The 18,274-nt window shown below is 36.3% G+C and overlaps 1 protein-coding gene across 16 annotated transcripts in view; it reads right to left on the bottom strand.

Annotated features, from left to right (window-relative positions):
• The window catches only part of GATAD2A (GATA zinc finger domain containing 2A), a 245,934-nt gene that overhangs the window by 160,923 nt on the left and 66,737 nt on the right, over positions 1-18,274 (bottom strand). For 13 of the 16 annotated variants that reach the window (XM_072601130.1, XM_072601117.1, XM_072601121.1 and 10 more), the window contains one exon: positions 3,477-3,564. The exons of 2 other annotated variants lie outside the window; for them this stretch is intronic. The gene's annotated coding sequence lies outside the window, so the exon portion shown is untranslated. Of the gene's footprint in view, positions 1-3,476; positions 3,565-17,992; positions 18,059-18,274 lie in introns of those variants that run through there. One more of the 16 variants, XM_072601128.1, reaches the window with a different exon arrangement.

The following is an 18,274-nucleotide window of genomic DNA, read 5'->3' as shown; positions in this document are numbered from 1 at the left end:
TGATTCTGATTTCTGATTCTGAAAGAAGAATGGAAAGAGAAGGGAAAAGAATACACTTGAGGTGGGGAGGCAAGGGGGGGTACAACAGAAGAGAAAGGATTGGTGGGAATAATTTCATACAATATCCCATACATTAATATAATATACAAATAGAAGTCTATACAGACAAGGACAAAGGGTTGGGGAGAATTTTGCTGTTTGGTCATTCAGTCATGTCTGACTCTGAGTGAACCTGTGGGGTCATAACATGCCAATAATGTTCACAGGGTTTTCTTGGCAAAGATACTAGAATGGGTTGCCATTTCCTTCTCCAGTGGATTAAAGCAAAGAGAAATTAAGTGACTTGCCCAGGGTTACACAGCTATTAAATGTCTGGGATTAGATTTGAACTCAGGTCTTCCTGACTCCAGGTCCAATGCTCTACCCAATGAGTCATCTAACTACCTCATTGGGTAGAAAACATTTGAATTTCATTGTCATCTGAACTGATCAAAAGAATACATACATACATACATACATATATACACATACATACACACATACAGAAATATATTTCATTCAACAGGGAAACAGGAGAAAAAGGTGAGAAAGGGCAATAAGAGAGAGGGTGTATTAAGGAAAGGATTAGTCTTAAGTAAAATAAACTCTAATGATGTACAAAAGCATTTATAGCAGTTTGTTTTTTGGTGGCAAAGAATTGGAAACTGAGCAGGTACTCATCAACTGGGAAATGGTTGAACAAGCTGTAACATATAAAATGTGATGGACTACTATTGTGCCATAAGAAATGATGAAAGGGATGATTTCAGAGACACCTGAGAAAGCTTGTCTGAATTAATGCAGTAGAAGCATAGTAAAATAGAGCCAGAACTGCTTATACAGTGACAATAATATTGTAAAGACAAACAATTTTGAAAGATAGATGAACAGTGATCAACACAATGAGCAATCAGGATTTTAGAAAGCTAATGATCAAACATGGTACATACCTTATAAGAAAGAGGTGATGGACTCAAGGGTATACACTGAGATCTTTTTTTGGACACAGCCAATTTGAAATTTTATTTTACTTAACTATGTATGTCAGTAACAGTTTTATTTTTTGTTTCTTTCTCAATGTAGATTGGGGGTAGGTGGAAGGGAGAGAAAGTGGACTAATTTGTTGACTGATAAAAGTAAAATTTAATTTAAAAACTAGAGGAATAAAGAAGGAAAAGGAAGGATACTTGGCCAAATAATTGAGAGATCATAGAAAATAAAACATGATTTTGATGACAAAAAAATTGAAATGTTTTTGCACAAAAAAAAATAAATGCAGTGAAAATCTGGAGTGAAAGTTTACCATTTCACTTCAAAGGAAAAAAAAAACTTTGCAGCAAATTTCTCTGATAAAATTCAGGAACCCAAGATACATAGAAGATTCATTCAAGGAAATAAGAATAAGAGTCATTCCTCAATAGATAGTCAAAGTAGATGAAGAAGTTCTCAAAAGAAAGGTAAGTTTTCAATAACCATATGAAAAAGTGCTCCAAATTACAAAAGAAATAAACAACTAAAACAATTTGGAGGCTCCAACTCAAACCTACAGAAAGGCAAGATGATTAGAAAAATAAAGAAAAATTATCAGTGAGGAAGTGGGAGGACAGGCACATTAACACACTATTTACTGGTGGAACTGATTCAACTATTCTAAAAATTTGGGATTATAGCTCAAAAGTCACTAAACTGCTTAAAACCTTTGACAGAGCAATACTAAATGTATACAAGATCCAAGAAAGAGGGAAAGCATCTGTAAGTACAAAAGTATGTATAGCAACACTTTATCCTATTAGCAAAGAAATGGAAACAAAAAGGAGACCTCATGAATTGAGGTATGGAAAAGTAAACTACGACATATAACAACATCTTCACTTATATGGCACTTTTAAGTTTGCAAGACACTTATATTATCTCATTTTATCTTCCCGACAACCCTGAAAGGTAGGTGCTATTATTACTCCCTATTCTCTGGCTGAGGAAGCTGGACAAACAGGTAAAATAACTTGCCCAGCTAGCAAGCGTGTGAGATCACATTTAAACTCAGGCCTTCCTATTTCTCAGTTCAATGCTCTATTCACTGCACCACTTAGCTGAATATAAAGGAATGTTATCATCCCATAAGAAAGGATAAAAAAGGATGGGGATGAATTTACAGAAACCTTGAAAAGTTTCTGATGTGGTGCGAAGTAAGCAGAACCAATTTATACAATGATTATAGCATTGTAAAGAACAGTAACGGTGAAAGACTTTGGAACTATAAGCAAAGTAACCACCAACCATGACTCCAGAAGACAAAACAATAATTTATGTTCTTCATTTCTTGGCAGAGAATTGACAGACTAAATGTATAGAATGAAACATTCATTTTCAGATATAGCTATTGTGCATGTTAGTTTTGTTTGGCTGTACTTGTTTTTCCAAGGGAGGGTTTTCTTTTTTTTTTTCATAAAGGAGGAATAGATTTATTCCAGGTGAAATAGAGGAGTTCTGAGAGTAACATTTTTTAAAAAGAAGAAAGCATCAATGAAACATTCAAAAACAATAAAAAGAAATTCATGGCATCATATACAACCTTCTTTTTCTATTCTTCTTCATCCACAGAAATGGGCAAAATAGTTGATGTTTGTCAAATTCATAACAAAAAAATTTTTTGAAGATAAGAGAATTATTTAGTTAGAAATATCTCCAAAACATATGACAACTAGTAAATAACAGACTCACTGAGCTGGAAGTGACTTCAGACACAATACAATTAGGAATTTTTAATCTTTTTTGTAACATGAACCCCTTCATAGAATGTTTTTAAATGCATAAAAAAATAAAAGATTACACAAAAGAAATCCATTATATTAAAATAATTACCAACATTTTTTCCCCAAAGTTCACAAATCCCAGATTAAAAATCCCTAATCCAAATCAAATCTAAACAAGAATGTCCTCTGTAATACAGTGGTCATCTAAACTTTTTCTTAAAGACCACAAACAAGGGGGGTTGGGATGACCTCTCTATGTCCTAAGGCAGCCCATTCATTCCACTTTTATATTAATACATCTTCAATCCTTCAATTCTCTGAAGAGAATCTTCTTGGATATTTTTTCCTTTCTTAAACAAATATAATATATTAATATAAGGCAGAGCGCAACTAGAACCTAAATGTTTTGACCTTTAGGTTAATAATCATTGCACTAGCTTCAGGACCGTCTGACAAGCTACAACAACAAATTATTAATTATCACAAAGTAGAACAATACATACTATGCCCAAGAAAATTTATTACTTAACATACAATAAAAATAACAATCAAATCACTAAGTGTGACCAATGCCCTTCTATGATACTAAATCTCCTGTTTTTCAGGACAATAACAGATGGTAAAATTACAAACAGTCATCATAAAAATCAAAGAACTACTACCAGGCTGATTTCAAGCAGTTACCTGACTTCTGTGTGCAGTAATCCTTGGCTACATCAGTTGGCCATAGATGAAACCTAAGTGAGAAGATAACTTTGGTCTTTCGTTGAACCTAAAGGAAAAAGGAAAAAAAAGTGGAATCACTGAATTTGATGCAAAGATCATTGGTAATTTTAAATCCTAATCACAATCTGTCATTTGCTGATCTTATACATAAATTTGAACAATCCTTTGCTTATATCATTATGAATACATAGTAGACAATGAAATTTTACTGATTAGGAAGAGTAGACTAGAAGTCTAATCAACAGTCAATGAACATTTATCAAGTACCTACTGTGTGCCGAGCACAGTGCTAAGTGCTGGGGATACACATACACACACACACACACACACACACACGCAAATAAAAGACAGTAGTGGCCCTCAAGGAGCTCACAATATAAAAGGAAACTGGGGAAGGGAAGAGCATAATTTAATCCAAGAAGAGTGACCATCTGGGAAATGATGAAATGGCTGCCTTGGACTTCCTCCTTAAAATGGAAGATCTGGGAGGAGCTCTCTCTCATTTAGGTCCACCCACTCCAACAGAAGGCTCCAAGGCCAGAGGGGACTATAAGGAACTGCAAGTTTCAGAGTTGATAGAATTTTGCATAACAAGGAAAACCAGGAAAAAATAACCTCTCACATTAAAGACAATAAATTATGAATAGTGGCTTTGAAATACAGCCATATGGGGAATAATCTTCAATAATTTTTTGAAACTAATAACCAATGAATCTAACTGTATTGTCTTTTAGAGAGCTATACAAAATTTACTTTGACTTCTTAAAGGGTTTTCATATGAATTATTATGTAACATACCTCTCACAAGATAGAGTTCCTTAAGCCCAAATGTGGATCAATGCAATTCTACTCAATAAGTATTTAGGAAGTGTTTGATATGTATAAAGCTTTGTGACAAGACTGTAGAAAAAACAGCGTGGGGAGGGGAGGGGAACGGGAACAAAAGACACCCCGCAGTGCCAGCCTCTGCCCTCAAAAAGCTTACATTCTTTAAGGGAACATTTAAAACACTGAAAAAGATAAGTAAATGAAAAGGTTTACATAAACCCGTTATATCCAGCAACACAGTGTTATGGGTTAGGAAAACAAATACATACATAAATATAATATGAGGAGAAAAATAGGTAGTAACAACTGAGGGTGGGAGATAGGAAAATCTTCCCATTGGAGGTGGTACTAAGTTAAGCTTTAATGGGTTTAAGATAAAACTTAGTGCTTAAGCGTTACACAGAGCTAAGGGCTCTAAGAGGCAGAAGTGAGAAGGAAGCATTCACCTTGCCACCATCACCCACAAATGTGCCAATTCTACCTTCAAGAATTTGAAAATTCCTTTATCTGAAAATAACCCTTTAATCTCTCCCTAAGCCTCACTACTCAGAAACCTATTCTTCATATTCCCCCAAGACTTTCAATTCTTCCCCCCTCAGCACTTTCCCGGGTCATGGCTCCAGTTTGGCTCTACTCTCCTAACTTCTCAATCTTGAAACCTTGGTGAAACAGTTTTCCTCTACACTATCCTCTCTAAATTCTCTTACTGCCTTGTCCTACATTCGATCACTCACTTGACAAACACCAACCCTGTTCTCCCACTATCTCCTCTGCTCCTACTTATGTACTATAGCACAGAACTGTGGAAAGTCATATAACTAGGCAAGCTGAAATGACTACAAATTTAGGTATCTAATCCTAATTCTTCCTAACTTTCTTATTATGGTCCCAAATGTACCACCATCCTCTCCCAATCACCCAGACTCTCAATGTAGATAGTCAACTTGTGAAAGATGACATCTCTCACTCTCTCAACTCCAATATCCAATCACTTGCCAAGTCCTGTTGGTTATACTTCCAATATCTATCAAATACAACTCCCTCCTCTCTTCTGACACTGCCACTATCCTGGTGTGGGTCCTCATTATCATAAGTTCCAACTACTGCAATAGTCTTCTGCTGGGCTCCTTGCCTCAAAAGTCCCTCTCCACATCAGTTCATCCTCCACTGTCAATTTTTTTCCTCTAAAGCCAAGGACTTCGTGGCCATATCACATCTATCCCCACTCAATAAACTCCAGTGGCTCCCAATTAGCTCCAAGAACAAATATAAAATCACTACTTGGCTTTTAAAGCCCTTCATAATTTGGCCCCTTCTAACTTATCTTTTCAGTATTCTTATACCTGACACCCATCCAAAAACTCTAAGATCCATAAGACATTACATTTCTTAACTCTAAGCATTTTCATAGCCTATCCTCTACTCTCTAATCTAAAATACCTTCTGCAAGAAACCTTTCCAGATTTCCCTTAATATTAGTGTGCCTTTCCTGTTAATTACCTCCAATTTATCTTTCACAAGATATCCTATATATCTTGTTTGTATGTAGCTCTTTGCATGTTGTCTCTCTCTCCCCCACCACCATCAGAAAATGCTTGGTATCCCTCCACCTGCTCTGATTTCAGCATTGGACTGTGACAGAGAAATATATAACCTGATTTGGGGCGCAAAAAGGCTCCAAAGAACACAAAATGTCAAAGCTAGAAGGGATGTGAAAATTCAGTCTTTCCCCTCTGCTTCTTTAATGTTTATGTGTTTTCTCCCTCACTACTTGGAAATATATCAAAGCCTCTCTCAAACTTAATCCTTCAGTAGAGTTCACCATCCCTGTTAGCTATTCTCCTCTATCTCTCCTTCCCTAAAGTACTAAACTCCATTTCCTGTCCTGTCATTCTCTTCTAAATCATCAACAATCTAGCTGTCAGTCTCATTCATCTGATACTGCTCTTCGCAAAGTTAGCAATAACTTTTAAAAAGCCAAACCTCATAGCCTTTTCACCATCATCAATCCTTCTTCAACTCTATGAAGCATGATACTGTAAACCACCATCTCTGCTTGGATATTTTTTCCTCTTAAGTCTTCCTGACACACTACTCACTCTTGATTCTGTTTCTCTTCCTACCTATCTCCTCTTTCTCAAGTTGCCTGTGCTCAATTTTCATCCACTTCACTCCCACAAACTGTATGTCACCTCATCAGCTCCCCATAAGTGTAATTACAATGTCTATGCAAATGACTCCCCAAACATACACACACACACTTCTATCTCTGTCTCTGTTTCTGTTTCTTTCTGTTTCTCTCTCTCTCTCTCTCTCTCTCTCTCTCTCTCTCTCTTTCTCTCTCTCTCTCAAGTTCTAATCCCACATCATCTTATTGGAAATGTCAACCTTGATGCCCTGCTGGCACATCAAACTTAGCTTTTCAGACATAAAACAAAACTCATTATCTTTTCCCTAAAAGTCATCCCTTCCCCACCTTCCCTATTACTACTCTCCAGGTCACTCAAAGTCAAACCCAGGTATAGTCCTCAGCTCCTCACACTCATTTCACATATCCCATCATCAATCGACAAAGCCTTTAACTTCTACCTACAAAACAATTATTGAATGAATCTCCTAATCTCTAATCACATTCATCTCCCAAGTTCAGGTCCTCAGCACCTCTCACTTGGATTTATAACTGGTCTTTCTGCTTCAGTCTCTCTCCATTCCAATTCATCCCCCACAAAACCACCAAAATGATTTTCCAGGTGTGACCATGTCACTCATCCTACTCAATAAATTCCATTAGCTAGCTACCTATTACCTTCACAATCAAACATAAACTCCTGTTTGATATTTAAAGATTTATATCCATTCCTATCTTTCAGCCTTCTCCATCTATCCTGCATTACACAGTCCTGCCATATTGACTGACCTACTTGTGCTGTTTCTTACAGAGGGCACTCCATCTACTATGCCCAGGATACTCTTCCTAACCAGCCCTTGAGAAACTTGGCTTTCTTCAAAACTCTGCTCAAATTCCACAAGGCCTTTTTTGCTTCCCCATTCCCTAGTTGCTAGTGCCTTCCCTTCTAAGGTTACTCAGCTTCTATTCTGTATCTCTCTTATATACACCTATTTGTGTACATGTTGTCTTCTCTATTAAAACATGAAATCTATGAAGAATAATTTTACTTTTTGTATCCTCAAGGTTTAGCAAAGTGAAATAATAATAATGATAGTAATAATAGTAATAACAGGAGCTGGTATTTATATAATGCTTTAAGGTTTACAAAAGGCTTTTCAAATCTGGTGTTACTACTACCCCATTTACATGAGAAAACTGAGGCAGAGAGCAGTTAAATGACTTGTCAGAATCACTCAGCAGAAGACAGTCTACAGAAGAGTCCAGGGGTGAACCCACTTCACAAGCTACTCAGCACATAATTGCTTAATAAATGCTTGCTGATTGATGGTAGTGGGAAATGATAATAATGAATGAAAGGGAAGAAATTTTAATTAAGCCTGGAAAATCAGGGGAAAAAAGAAACGTATGCTGAAACCAAAATGTAAAGGGCTCTAAATGCCAGGAACATCATCACCATTGCAGCTAACATTTACATAATCTCTAAGTCACTCTAAAGTGTGTGAAACTCTATACATGTTATATTTAGAACTTAGTATAGTACCTGGCACACAGTAGAAAATAAATGAATGTTTATTAATTGATACTGTTTTATCCTACAAGCAACAGGGAACACTGATTCTTGATCAAAGAAATGACATGGATAGAACTATACTTTAGGAGGATTATTTTGGCAGTAGTGCTGGCAATTTGGAGAGGGGAGAGACCAAGAAGATCACTTCAATAGTCTAGGACAGGGTGGAGAACCCACTGGTCTGCTAGGTCCTTGGGTGCCGCCTTTTGACTGAGTCCAAGTTTTAATAAATTCTTTTTATTAAGGGGATTTGTTCCATGAAGTTTGGATTCAGTGAAAGGGCCACACTTGAGGACCTAGAGGCCTAAAGGCCACAGGTTCCCCATCCCTGGTCTAAGAGAGAAGTCCTCGGGAAGATAAATCTCGGCTTCATCCCCGCAATCACGCTGGACTCTGATACATAAGGTTTTTCTTTTTGCCTGATCTTACTGGGATTCATATTCATTCTCTTTCTCTCTCTCTCTAATGTCAAATCAAAAAGAATGTATTAAGAATTTAGTATTCAAAATAAGGCAAAAATAGCCTATGCCTGGAAGGAGTTTATGTTTTAAAAAAAGGAGACAACAGGTAAATCACATACATACAAAACACATACATGACAAAATTACAGGTCATCTCAGAAGGGAAGGCTCTAGAAGTTGGAGAGACTCAGAAAGAGTTGTGCGAATAGAGAGGTTGTAACTTAAGCATAACATGGAGTATCAACAAAACTTAGCAACTACTAAAACGCTATGGGAAGGAAGAGTAAAGAATTGAGGATGCCAGTATATTGAGATGCCTGGATGATACTGTGAAGCCCTAAACAGTAATAGGCAAATTTCAGTAAAGGAGTAGATGTAGGGAAGAAGATGAAAAGTTCTGGTTTGGAAATAATAAATTTGAGATGACTGTGGAACTTTTAGAGAGCAATGTCCAGCAGGCAGTAGGTGATATAATAATAGAAAATATTTATATAGCACTTACATGTCAGATACTGTTAATAATTATTATCTCATTTGATCCTTACAAAAACCCTGAGAGATAGGTGCTATCAGTATCTTCATTTTACAGATAGGGAAACTGAGGCAAAGAGAAGTTAAATGACTTTCACAAGGTAATGTATCTAGTAAGGGTATGAGGCTAGATTTGAACTCAGGTTTCACTGACTCCAGGCCAGATACTATCTACTATGCCACCCTCAAGCAGAGTTTAGGAGATACAGCAGGGCTAAATACAAAGATTTGAGTACTAAATGATAATTAAAATAATTAGAGCTAATGACCCAAAGAAAGCAGGTAAAGGGAAACAGTGGCCCAGGACAGTCATGGAATTTGAAACCCGCAGTTAAGTGAGCCTAAGTAGCATTTGATGGAAAACATACTATCAGCATAGGACATTTGTAAAAAGCTGTAGAGCAGTTAAGAAGGGTGAGATATGGGGGAAAAAAAGACTATGGGTTTTAGCAATTAGGAGATGGTTGGTAACTGAAGAAAAAAGTGGAGTGGTGAAATGAATAGACTAAGGGAAAACTGAAATGTGAATAGGAGGTGAGGAAGTTAAGCACAGGCATTCCTTTCTAGGACTATGGCTAAGAAAAAAGGGAAAGATATGATATGGCAGGGTCAATTAAGGGCTTTTTTGTTTGTTTGTTTGTTTTAAAGCATGAGGAAGAGCTAAGTTTGTTTGTGCTAATAGGGAAATAAAGAACAGATAAGGAGATAGTCAAGATGAGAAAGGAAATGACTGAAACAGCAAATTCCTGGAGAGGAAAGGACAGTCAGCACAGCAGAAGAGTTGGCATAGGCAAAAAGAGTCATCTCTTTATCACATACTAGAGCAAATGAGAAAGGAATAGCTATGCTACGGAAAGGTTTTGAGATGAACAAGGAGGAGGGAAGCTGTCACAACGATTTGGGGTTTGTTTGGGGTTTTCTTTTGGTTGTTTTTTGAAAGCAGGAGAGGTATGAAGTGAGTTCCTTTGCTGGCAGAGAGGGAAGGGAGGCTGTATAGAGGGGTTAAGGTGAAAAGAAAAGACTAAAAACAGCCCAACCTAGGAATGTGATAGCCAATTATAGAAGAATACAAGGACTGTCATGCATCGGTGAGGGCCCAACTGCCATCAGATAATTTATATTTGCAGTGGACTCAATGTAGGGAAAACATGTAACAACAGAAAAGGCATATAATAGGGATAAGTCAGAGGTGGGGTTTATTGAGGCATGAATGGTAATATAATAAGGAAAGACCACAAGAGAAAGAAGATGAGAGCTGAGTAGATGTGATAGCTGGGAGGACAGAGCAGGATAGTGACAATGGAGATCTAAATGAGAATGAAAAATAGGTTTAAAAAAAGGTTTTGTTTTCCTTGTTTTCTCAATAGGCAGGGTGCAAAGGAGGGAAGGAGAGAATTCAGAAATGAAAATAAAATAAAGTTGAACAAAAAAAATGAAAAGATATAGGTTTAAAAGTAAAGAAGCTAAGAGAGAGCCAGAAGGACGGGATTTTGTGATGAACAAAAAATTTCATACTACTGGGTCTTATCAATAAAGCATCATTTACTGAAGGCTACTGTAATTAACAAGTGGGTTTCTTCTTCGGCTTGCTCTGTCCTAGCCACCTTTTCCCCTCTATTTTGTTTTCTTTGAGTAATTAGCTCCCATGCTTTCAATTATCATTTAGTACTCAAAGGGCAGAAAGAAAAAAAATGAAAACCTCTGTCTTCCAGTAACTTATTCTACAAAGGAAGATAATATGTACACATACAAAGAATATTCAAAATAAATACAAGGGAAGACAAGGTTTTGGAAAAGACTTGAATAGGATGTGGTGATGCTCAGGCTGTCCTCTAAGGGAAAACAGGAGATGGCAATAGAAGTGCTTTCAAGATGAAGTTGGGAAAGCCCGGGCAAAATTGCGCACAGGATGGAGGAGTATGTTATGCATGAGGAACAACACGGACAGTCTGGCTATATTTCAGAACAATGAAGAGGAGCAGTGCATAACGAACTTGGAATGGTTGTTTGGAAGCAGGTTGTAGAGTGCTTTTGAAACTTATTTATCAGTAATTATGGGATCAAGGATATAAGTATCCCTGGAGGAGAAGTGAGGCTAGTGACCGCACAGCCCTCCCTCACTCAAAATGAAGTCATGTGCAAGTCATGTCATTATTTCTCTGATGGCATGGTCTTCTTCGCCAGTGAAGGACAGACGAACACATAACATAAAGTAAAATACAAAGAATTACAAAAGGAACCAATTACATTCAAATAAAAATCATTTTTCTCCATACAAGTTCATGGACCCTTTAACTCACTTGCACCAAGTTAAGAACCTGTGGCTTAAATAAATATTTTAATATAAACAAACCATGAAAGTGATAGTCTGAGAGACATGTAGGAAATATGGAATGAGTTGGATTTGCATTCAGGAAATCAAAGTGATTTTTACCTGGAATTTACATTATTTCCAGTATCATTTATGTTCTCATGTCTTCACCCATGATTGCTAGAAGTTTGTTGTGATAGGAAGATTTTATTTTTAAACAGATTCACATGCAATTCACAGTTTGTGGATGGTGAGAAATTTTTTTTTTTGCAAGGCAACTTGCAAAGTGATAGATGAAGCAAAAATCATGGACAGCTGTGTAAAAAAGGCACTGCCTACAATAAATGACTCAATAACACCCCTCCCCACAGTGATAATAATAACTTGGAATAAGCAGATCTATCACTGTTATAAGAGTATACAAGGGCAAGAAACAGCTTAATTTTTTTTTTGGTATGTCTAACATTATATTGTACCATGTAAGACAACAGCGGCAAATAAAAGACTTGTTGATCTGTCTTGTCACCAGCAAGTCTAAGTTACTTTCCAGAATGCAAAAGAGCCAAATATTAAACTGCAGCCCTCCCCACACAATAGACATCAATTCTAAACACCTTTGATTCTTAAGGTCTTTATTACATATGGTAGCCTAGTCATACTAGATAATTTTTTAAAAGAAAACAAAAGTCAGAAGATCCCATTATGAAACAGACTTAAGAACCCAAAAAACAGAGACCATGACATGGAAACAGGCATAGGTTAGCAGCAAAAGTCACACAGATCAAAGGATAAGAAAAGTGTAGCATTTTTGGTGAAATCAAAAAACTGGAAACAATGTGAATGTCTATCTAATAGATGACTGTACGAACAAAGTGAGATAAATGAATGCAGGGAATATTGCTGTAATATAAGGAATTATACAATCAAAGCAAACTAATATGGCAAGACACAGAACTTGATATTCTAAAGGGACCTCAGCACCTATCTAGTCTAACCCATACACAAAAGGAATTTCAACTACAACAGATTCAATAATTGAACATCCAGCCTCTATTTGACCTTCAAGTACCGTTTCTTGAGGCAACCAACTCTACTTCTAGATAACTCTAATTGTTGGAAGTCTTTCCTTACTCAAAGCCTAAGTCACTGCTCCTGGTTCTGCTCTTCAGAAAGCAGAACATGACAGCTTTTCATATGCTTGAAGATGGCTATCATAGCCTCTTCTCTTTAATCTTCTCTAGGCTAAATATGTCTAGTTCTTTCAAGAAACCATCCTTTGACATGGACTCCCAGGTTTCACTACTGAAGTTGTCCTATTCAGAGTATCTTTAGCTTATTATCAGTGTTCTTCAACAGTGGTATCCAGAACTAAACATAATATAGCAGAATTCTGATAAAGTCAATCCATCAGCCAAAGGTTTATTAAGCACCTACAATGTGCCAGGCACTATACTAAGGAGTGGGAATTCAAAATTGGCTGCCATACCATACTGCATACTCACATTAAGCTTGCAGCCCACTAAAACTCTTCATAACATTTTCAGACAAACTGCTGTCTAGCCATGCTTTACTAGCCTGTACCTATGAATTAGATTTTCTTTTGAGCCCATCATCTCTAATGAATTTTGTTTTATTAGATTTGGTCAAATATTCTTCCTATCAAAATCCTTTTGGATCCTGATTCTTTCATTTATTATATTAACTACTCCTCTCAGCTTAGTGTTATGAAAATCTGATAAAAAGAAAAAAAGCATGTTATCTAGACCTTCCTCCAAGCCACTGATAAAAATTTTTTACAGCACAGAGTCAATCACGGATCCTTAGGATATCCCAGCAGAGACCCTAAGAGATACTGACATTTTACCATTAACAACTAGCTCTAAATCCATTTAACTGTATTATCATCTACTCTCTCTCTCTCAACCCTCTCCACAAGAGCAGTGCAAGTTATTTTACTAAAAGTTTTGTTAAAAATCTAGACAAATAGCAATACCATTCCTAGGTCTATACTCCAAAGAGAAAAAGAAAAAGGATCCATACGTACAAAAACATTTATAACAGCTCTTCACCATGGCAAAAAATTGGAAACTGAGAGAATACTGATTTAGGGAGAAGTGAATATGTTATTGTGTTTTGTCCTTCGTTGCCAAAGACCACCATGCCATCAGAGAAATGATGACATGACTTGCACTTGACTTTGTTTTGAGTGAAGGAGGGCTGCACAGGTCACTAGCCTCACTTCTCGAACATGTTACAGGAAAGTGATGGAATACCATTATGCTATAAGAAATAACAAAGGGGATAGTTTTGGAGAAAATTGGGAAAACTTGTATGAATTGATGCAGAGTGAAGTGAACAGAACTGGAAAAATGTATACAGTAACACTAATACTATAAAGATATATATCTCTGAAAGATTTAGAAACTCTGAGCACTCAAAATGAAACAACAGAGAGGTGATGAACTAAAGAGTATAGATTGAGACTTCTTCCCCCCATAGCCAATGTGGAAATTTGTTTTGCTTAACTACAGATGTCTGTAATAAGGTCTATTATTTTTCTCATTTTCTCAAATGCGGGGTGGACAGGAGGGAGGTAGAGAATGCAGATCTGAAAATAAAACTAATTTTACTTTTTTAAAAAGATTAAAGTTCAAAAGGAAAGTGATAAGTAAAGTAGCTTTGGAAATATGTTGAATTTAATTTTTTTTTTTAAAACAAACTGTATATAATAGAAATCCACATGTTCACATATAAATCTCTTTTTCTGTTGTTAAAAAAAAATCCGGGTATACTATATTCACAACGTCTCCTTCATCTACTAGTTTAGTAATCCAGTCAAAGAAAATTAGGTTAGTTTGGGATGATCTATTCTTGATGAAGTAATCCCAGTGCTTTGTAATTACCATTTCCTTTTCTAGATGTTCACCAACCATTTCTTCAAAGATCTGAGAGATGAACTGATAGAGAATAAAGTAAGCAGAACCAGGAAAATATAAATAAGGAATACGATAGTATTAAAGTTAAAAATAACTAAATAAAATTGAACACTGTTGTAATGACCAGGTTCATAGAATAGATTTTTTAAAAATCTATTTCTCCCCTTTTTCATGAAGTAGGGGAGGTAGGACTATACAATGTTTCATATGCTATCAGATGGGATCAATGTGTTAGCTGGTTTTGCAGAGCTCATTTTTTAAAAATACTTTTAGCACAGTATCTGATTCAACAATGCTAAAGCAAACGGCAACAATAAAAAATGTTTGTTTTTTTTTCAGTAAAATGGACAGGGCAACATTTCAGGAATTTGGAGATTATGCTACATTTACGTTCCTTCCAGAGTTAAGTAACCACTACCTGCAAGTAAAATATAACATGATCTCCCAGCTGGAGAAGTTTGAAGGGCTTAAGAAACAAAGCTCTACTTTCTGAAAAATGAGATGTTATTTGAAAGAACTAAATTAATTTATAGATTTAGTGGTATATCAATTAAACTACCAATATCTTTACAGAGATAAAAATAACAAAGTGTATTTAAAGGAAAAAATCTAGGCTATCAAGGAAATCAAAAGGAGAATAGCACCAAGTGTCCTTAAACCATATTACAAAGCAATAACCAACAGAACTACTTAAATACTGCTTTAAAAAAATTGAAGAGTAAATCAACAAAAGCTAAAGAGATGGGTAACTCACAGAGTAGAGCAATAAGAAATGTTAGACCTGTGCTTTAGGAAGATCAGTGTAACAGCTGAGAGGATGGACTGAAATAAGGAGAGACGAGGCAGGCCGAACCACTAGCAGGCTCCTGCAATAGTCCAGGTGTGAAGTAATGAGGGACTGCATCAGTCAGTGTCAGAAGAGGAGATGTCTTCCAGAGATGCTGGGAAGGTAGAATCAACAGGACTTGGGAAACGATTGGATGTTAGGGAGCAAGAGAATAAGGAGTTGTGGATGACAACAAGGTTATTTGGGTCTCAACAATAATTCTGAAGTTAGGAAAAATTGAGTGTTTCGGAGAAGAGATAATTCAGTTTTGCACTTGTTGAATTTAAAACATCTAATACTTTATCATGAGTGGTGTTCTCAAAGGCTAAGCCACACTGCATATGTTCTCAAAGGTTTTATTATCCTGGAAAGTACAATCACAGAAACAAGTTATGCTTACTTTCCAAGGACCAACCCAGTTAAATATTGACCTCATCACCAGAACTTACTGATGAATTTTAACCACAATTCATAAAATAAAGCAAAATGGCCCTCATTTCTGTGTGGTGAAGGAGACAAAATGGTGTTTAAAGGGCAGAGAGCGGGTGCTAAATAAAAATCAGAATTTTCAGACCATCTATGAATGTATTAACTTGGCAGCTGATCCTCTAAAAATGTATCATTACAATACAATAGAGCTCCATCAAAAGTCACTCCAGTTTGTTTTAGGGAGGGAGGGAAGGAAAGGAGAAAGTGAGATAGAGAACTGCCATTGTGAATTGCCATGTTCAAAAAAATTATCACATGATAGTAAAATTTCTGTTCACATAGCCGGTATTTTTAATAAGCCTCCTCTCAATTAGGCTAATCTTCCACAACACTGTCCATATGCAAAACCTTTCCAGCTTGGAAGGGCCTAGGCTGTCAGTTTATGGTCCTACTTGCATGGCTTTTGAGAGCCCAGGATCACCCTTCTCTTCACAATAAGATATTAGAAAAAGACGTTAGTGGCTATCTTATGACAATAACAATGATACACAGTCAATCACCATAGCACACCATGAAAATCTAGCCACTCTGATTTGGGCATATGAGGTCCCTTTGCTGACTTGCTCACAAAAAAAACAAAACAAAACAAAACACCTATTCACTTTTCCCAAACTGTTCTTATGTAAGGCTCAGTTCTCCTTTTAATTGATTAAAGAAGACTATTGACACTGCCTCAAAGAGCTCCAATACCCTAGAGGATCCTCATGTTGCAGTACCTGCATTTCATGCAGTTACACAGGCTTTCAAAGACCAGAACTAATCACTATAAACTTTTTAGTTTTTAATGATATCTTCTGTTTTTACAACATCTTCCTTCATTTCTGATTATATCTCTATCTCCTCTAACCAGTAAGCAAATCTATGTATCAAAGGATAAAAAAAGAAATGAAAAAAGTTCAGTAAAACTAACCTAGACAATAATGGGACAGTATATGCAGTGTTCTGCACCTACAATTCCCCCAAATCTGAAAATAAAGGTTCATTTTCTCATCTCTTCCCTAGGGCTAAATTTAGTCATTCTAATTACATGGGGTTCAGTTTCATTTTTCTGTTCTTGTTCATTTTTCTTACATCTACTTTGCTGTAGTCATTATGAATACTGTTTTCCTGGTTGTGCTTACTTCACTCTGCATCAGTTCATTTAAGTATTCATATACTCTGCTGTTTCTTACAGCCCAGTAATATTTCATTATATACCACAATTCCCAAATCAATGGGCAATTATTCGTTTTGTAATTCTTAGATATTATAATATTATAAAAAGCGATATTATTAATGTTGACACATATGGGATCTTCCTACTATTTCACACATAAGTCAGGAGTGGAATCTTTCAGTAAAATGCACATTTTAGTTGTGGAAGAAATATATTACTGAAAGGAAAGCATGAATTCTCAATCTGGACAGTAAAAAAAATGATTAGGCTGCAAAATGAAATGCCTTTTGCTACTTACTTGTCTATGTATATTTGTACTTTTTTTTAAAGCACAGGGGACAGCAGGGGAAAAAAACACCATCAACTTGACAATAACACTTGTGTCTAAATCCCATGCTTTTTATACCTTCAGAAAATTACCTTTCCAGTCCTTGCTTCCTCATCTGTAAAATTGGGATAATTCCTACTCTACGTAATTAAGAAGGTTGTTTTTGTACAGTCCTTCAGCCACATTCAATTCTTTGTGACCTTGTAGACCATACTGTCTGTGGGGTTTTCTTGGCAAAGAAACTGGAGGGGTTTGCCATTTACTTCTCCAGAGGATTAAGGCAACCAAAGGTTAAATGACTTGCCTGGGGTCACACAGCTAAATAAGTGTGTGAATCTAGATTTGAACACAGGTCTTCCCAAGTCCAGGCCCAGTACACTATGTACTAAGCTATCTAGCTGCCCAAGGTGACCATTACAAGCAAACATTAATGAAAGCACTTTGTGAATAGAATAGTGCTATTTTTTTAAAATATGGGAGAAGAGAATTAAGAGGAATAGTATGGTATTTTTACATTTTAAAGACTATTCCAGATAAATATTGGAGAAGATGTGGGAAAATTGGAACACTAATGCATTGTTGGTGAAGTTGTGAACTGATTCAACCGTTCCAGAGAGCAATTTGGAACTATGCCCAAAGGACTATAAAACTGTGCATACCCTTTGATCCAGCAACACCACTACTAAGTCTGCATCCCAAAGAGATCATACAAATGGGAAAAGGACCCACATGTACAAAAATATTTATGGCAGCTCTTTTTGTGATGGCAAAGAATTTGTAAACTGAGGGGATGTTCATCAATTAGGGAATGACTGAATAAGTTGTAATATATGAATGTAATGGAATACTACAGTGCTGTAAGATATGATGAGCAGGTGGATTTCTGAAAAAACCTGGAAAGACTTACATGAACTGATGCTGAGTGAAGTGAGCAGAACCAGAACACTGCACACAGTAACAGCAACATTGTATGATGATCAACTTTGACAGACTTGGCTCTTCACAGCAATACAATGATCTAAGAAAATTCCAAAAGACTCATGATACAAAATGCTATCCACATGCAGAGAAAGAACTATGGAATCTGAATGCAGATCGAAGAAAACTATTATTATTTTTTCTTTGCTTTTTTCTTTTCATGGTGTTTTCCTTTAGTACTCATTTTTTCTTTCACAGCATGATTAACGTG

Source organism: Notamacropus eugenii, chromosome 4 (assembly GCF_028372415.1).
Source record: "Notamacropus eugenii isolate mMacEug1 chromosome 4, mMacEug1.pri_v2, whole genome shotgun sequence".
Classification (NCBI taxonomy): Eukaryota; Metazoa; Chordata; class Mammalia; order Diprotodontia; family Macropodidae; genus Notamacropus; species Notamacropus eugenii.
The sequence above is the reverse complement of the archived record's forward strand: the minus strand, read 5'-3'. Positions and strand labels throughout refer to the sequence as shown.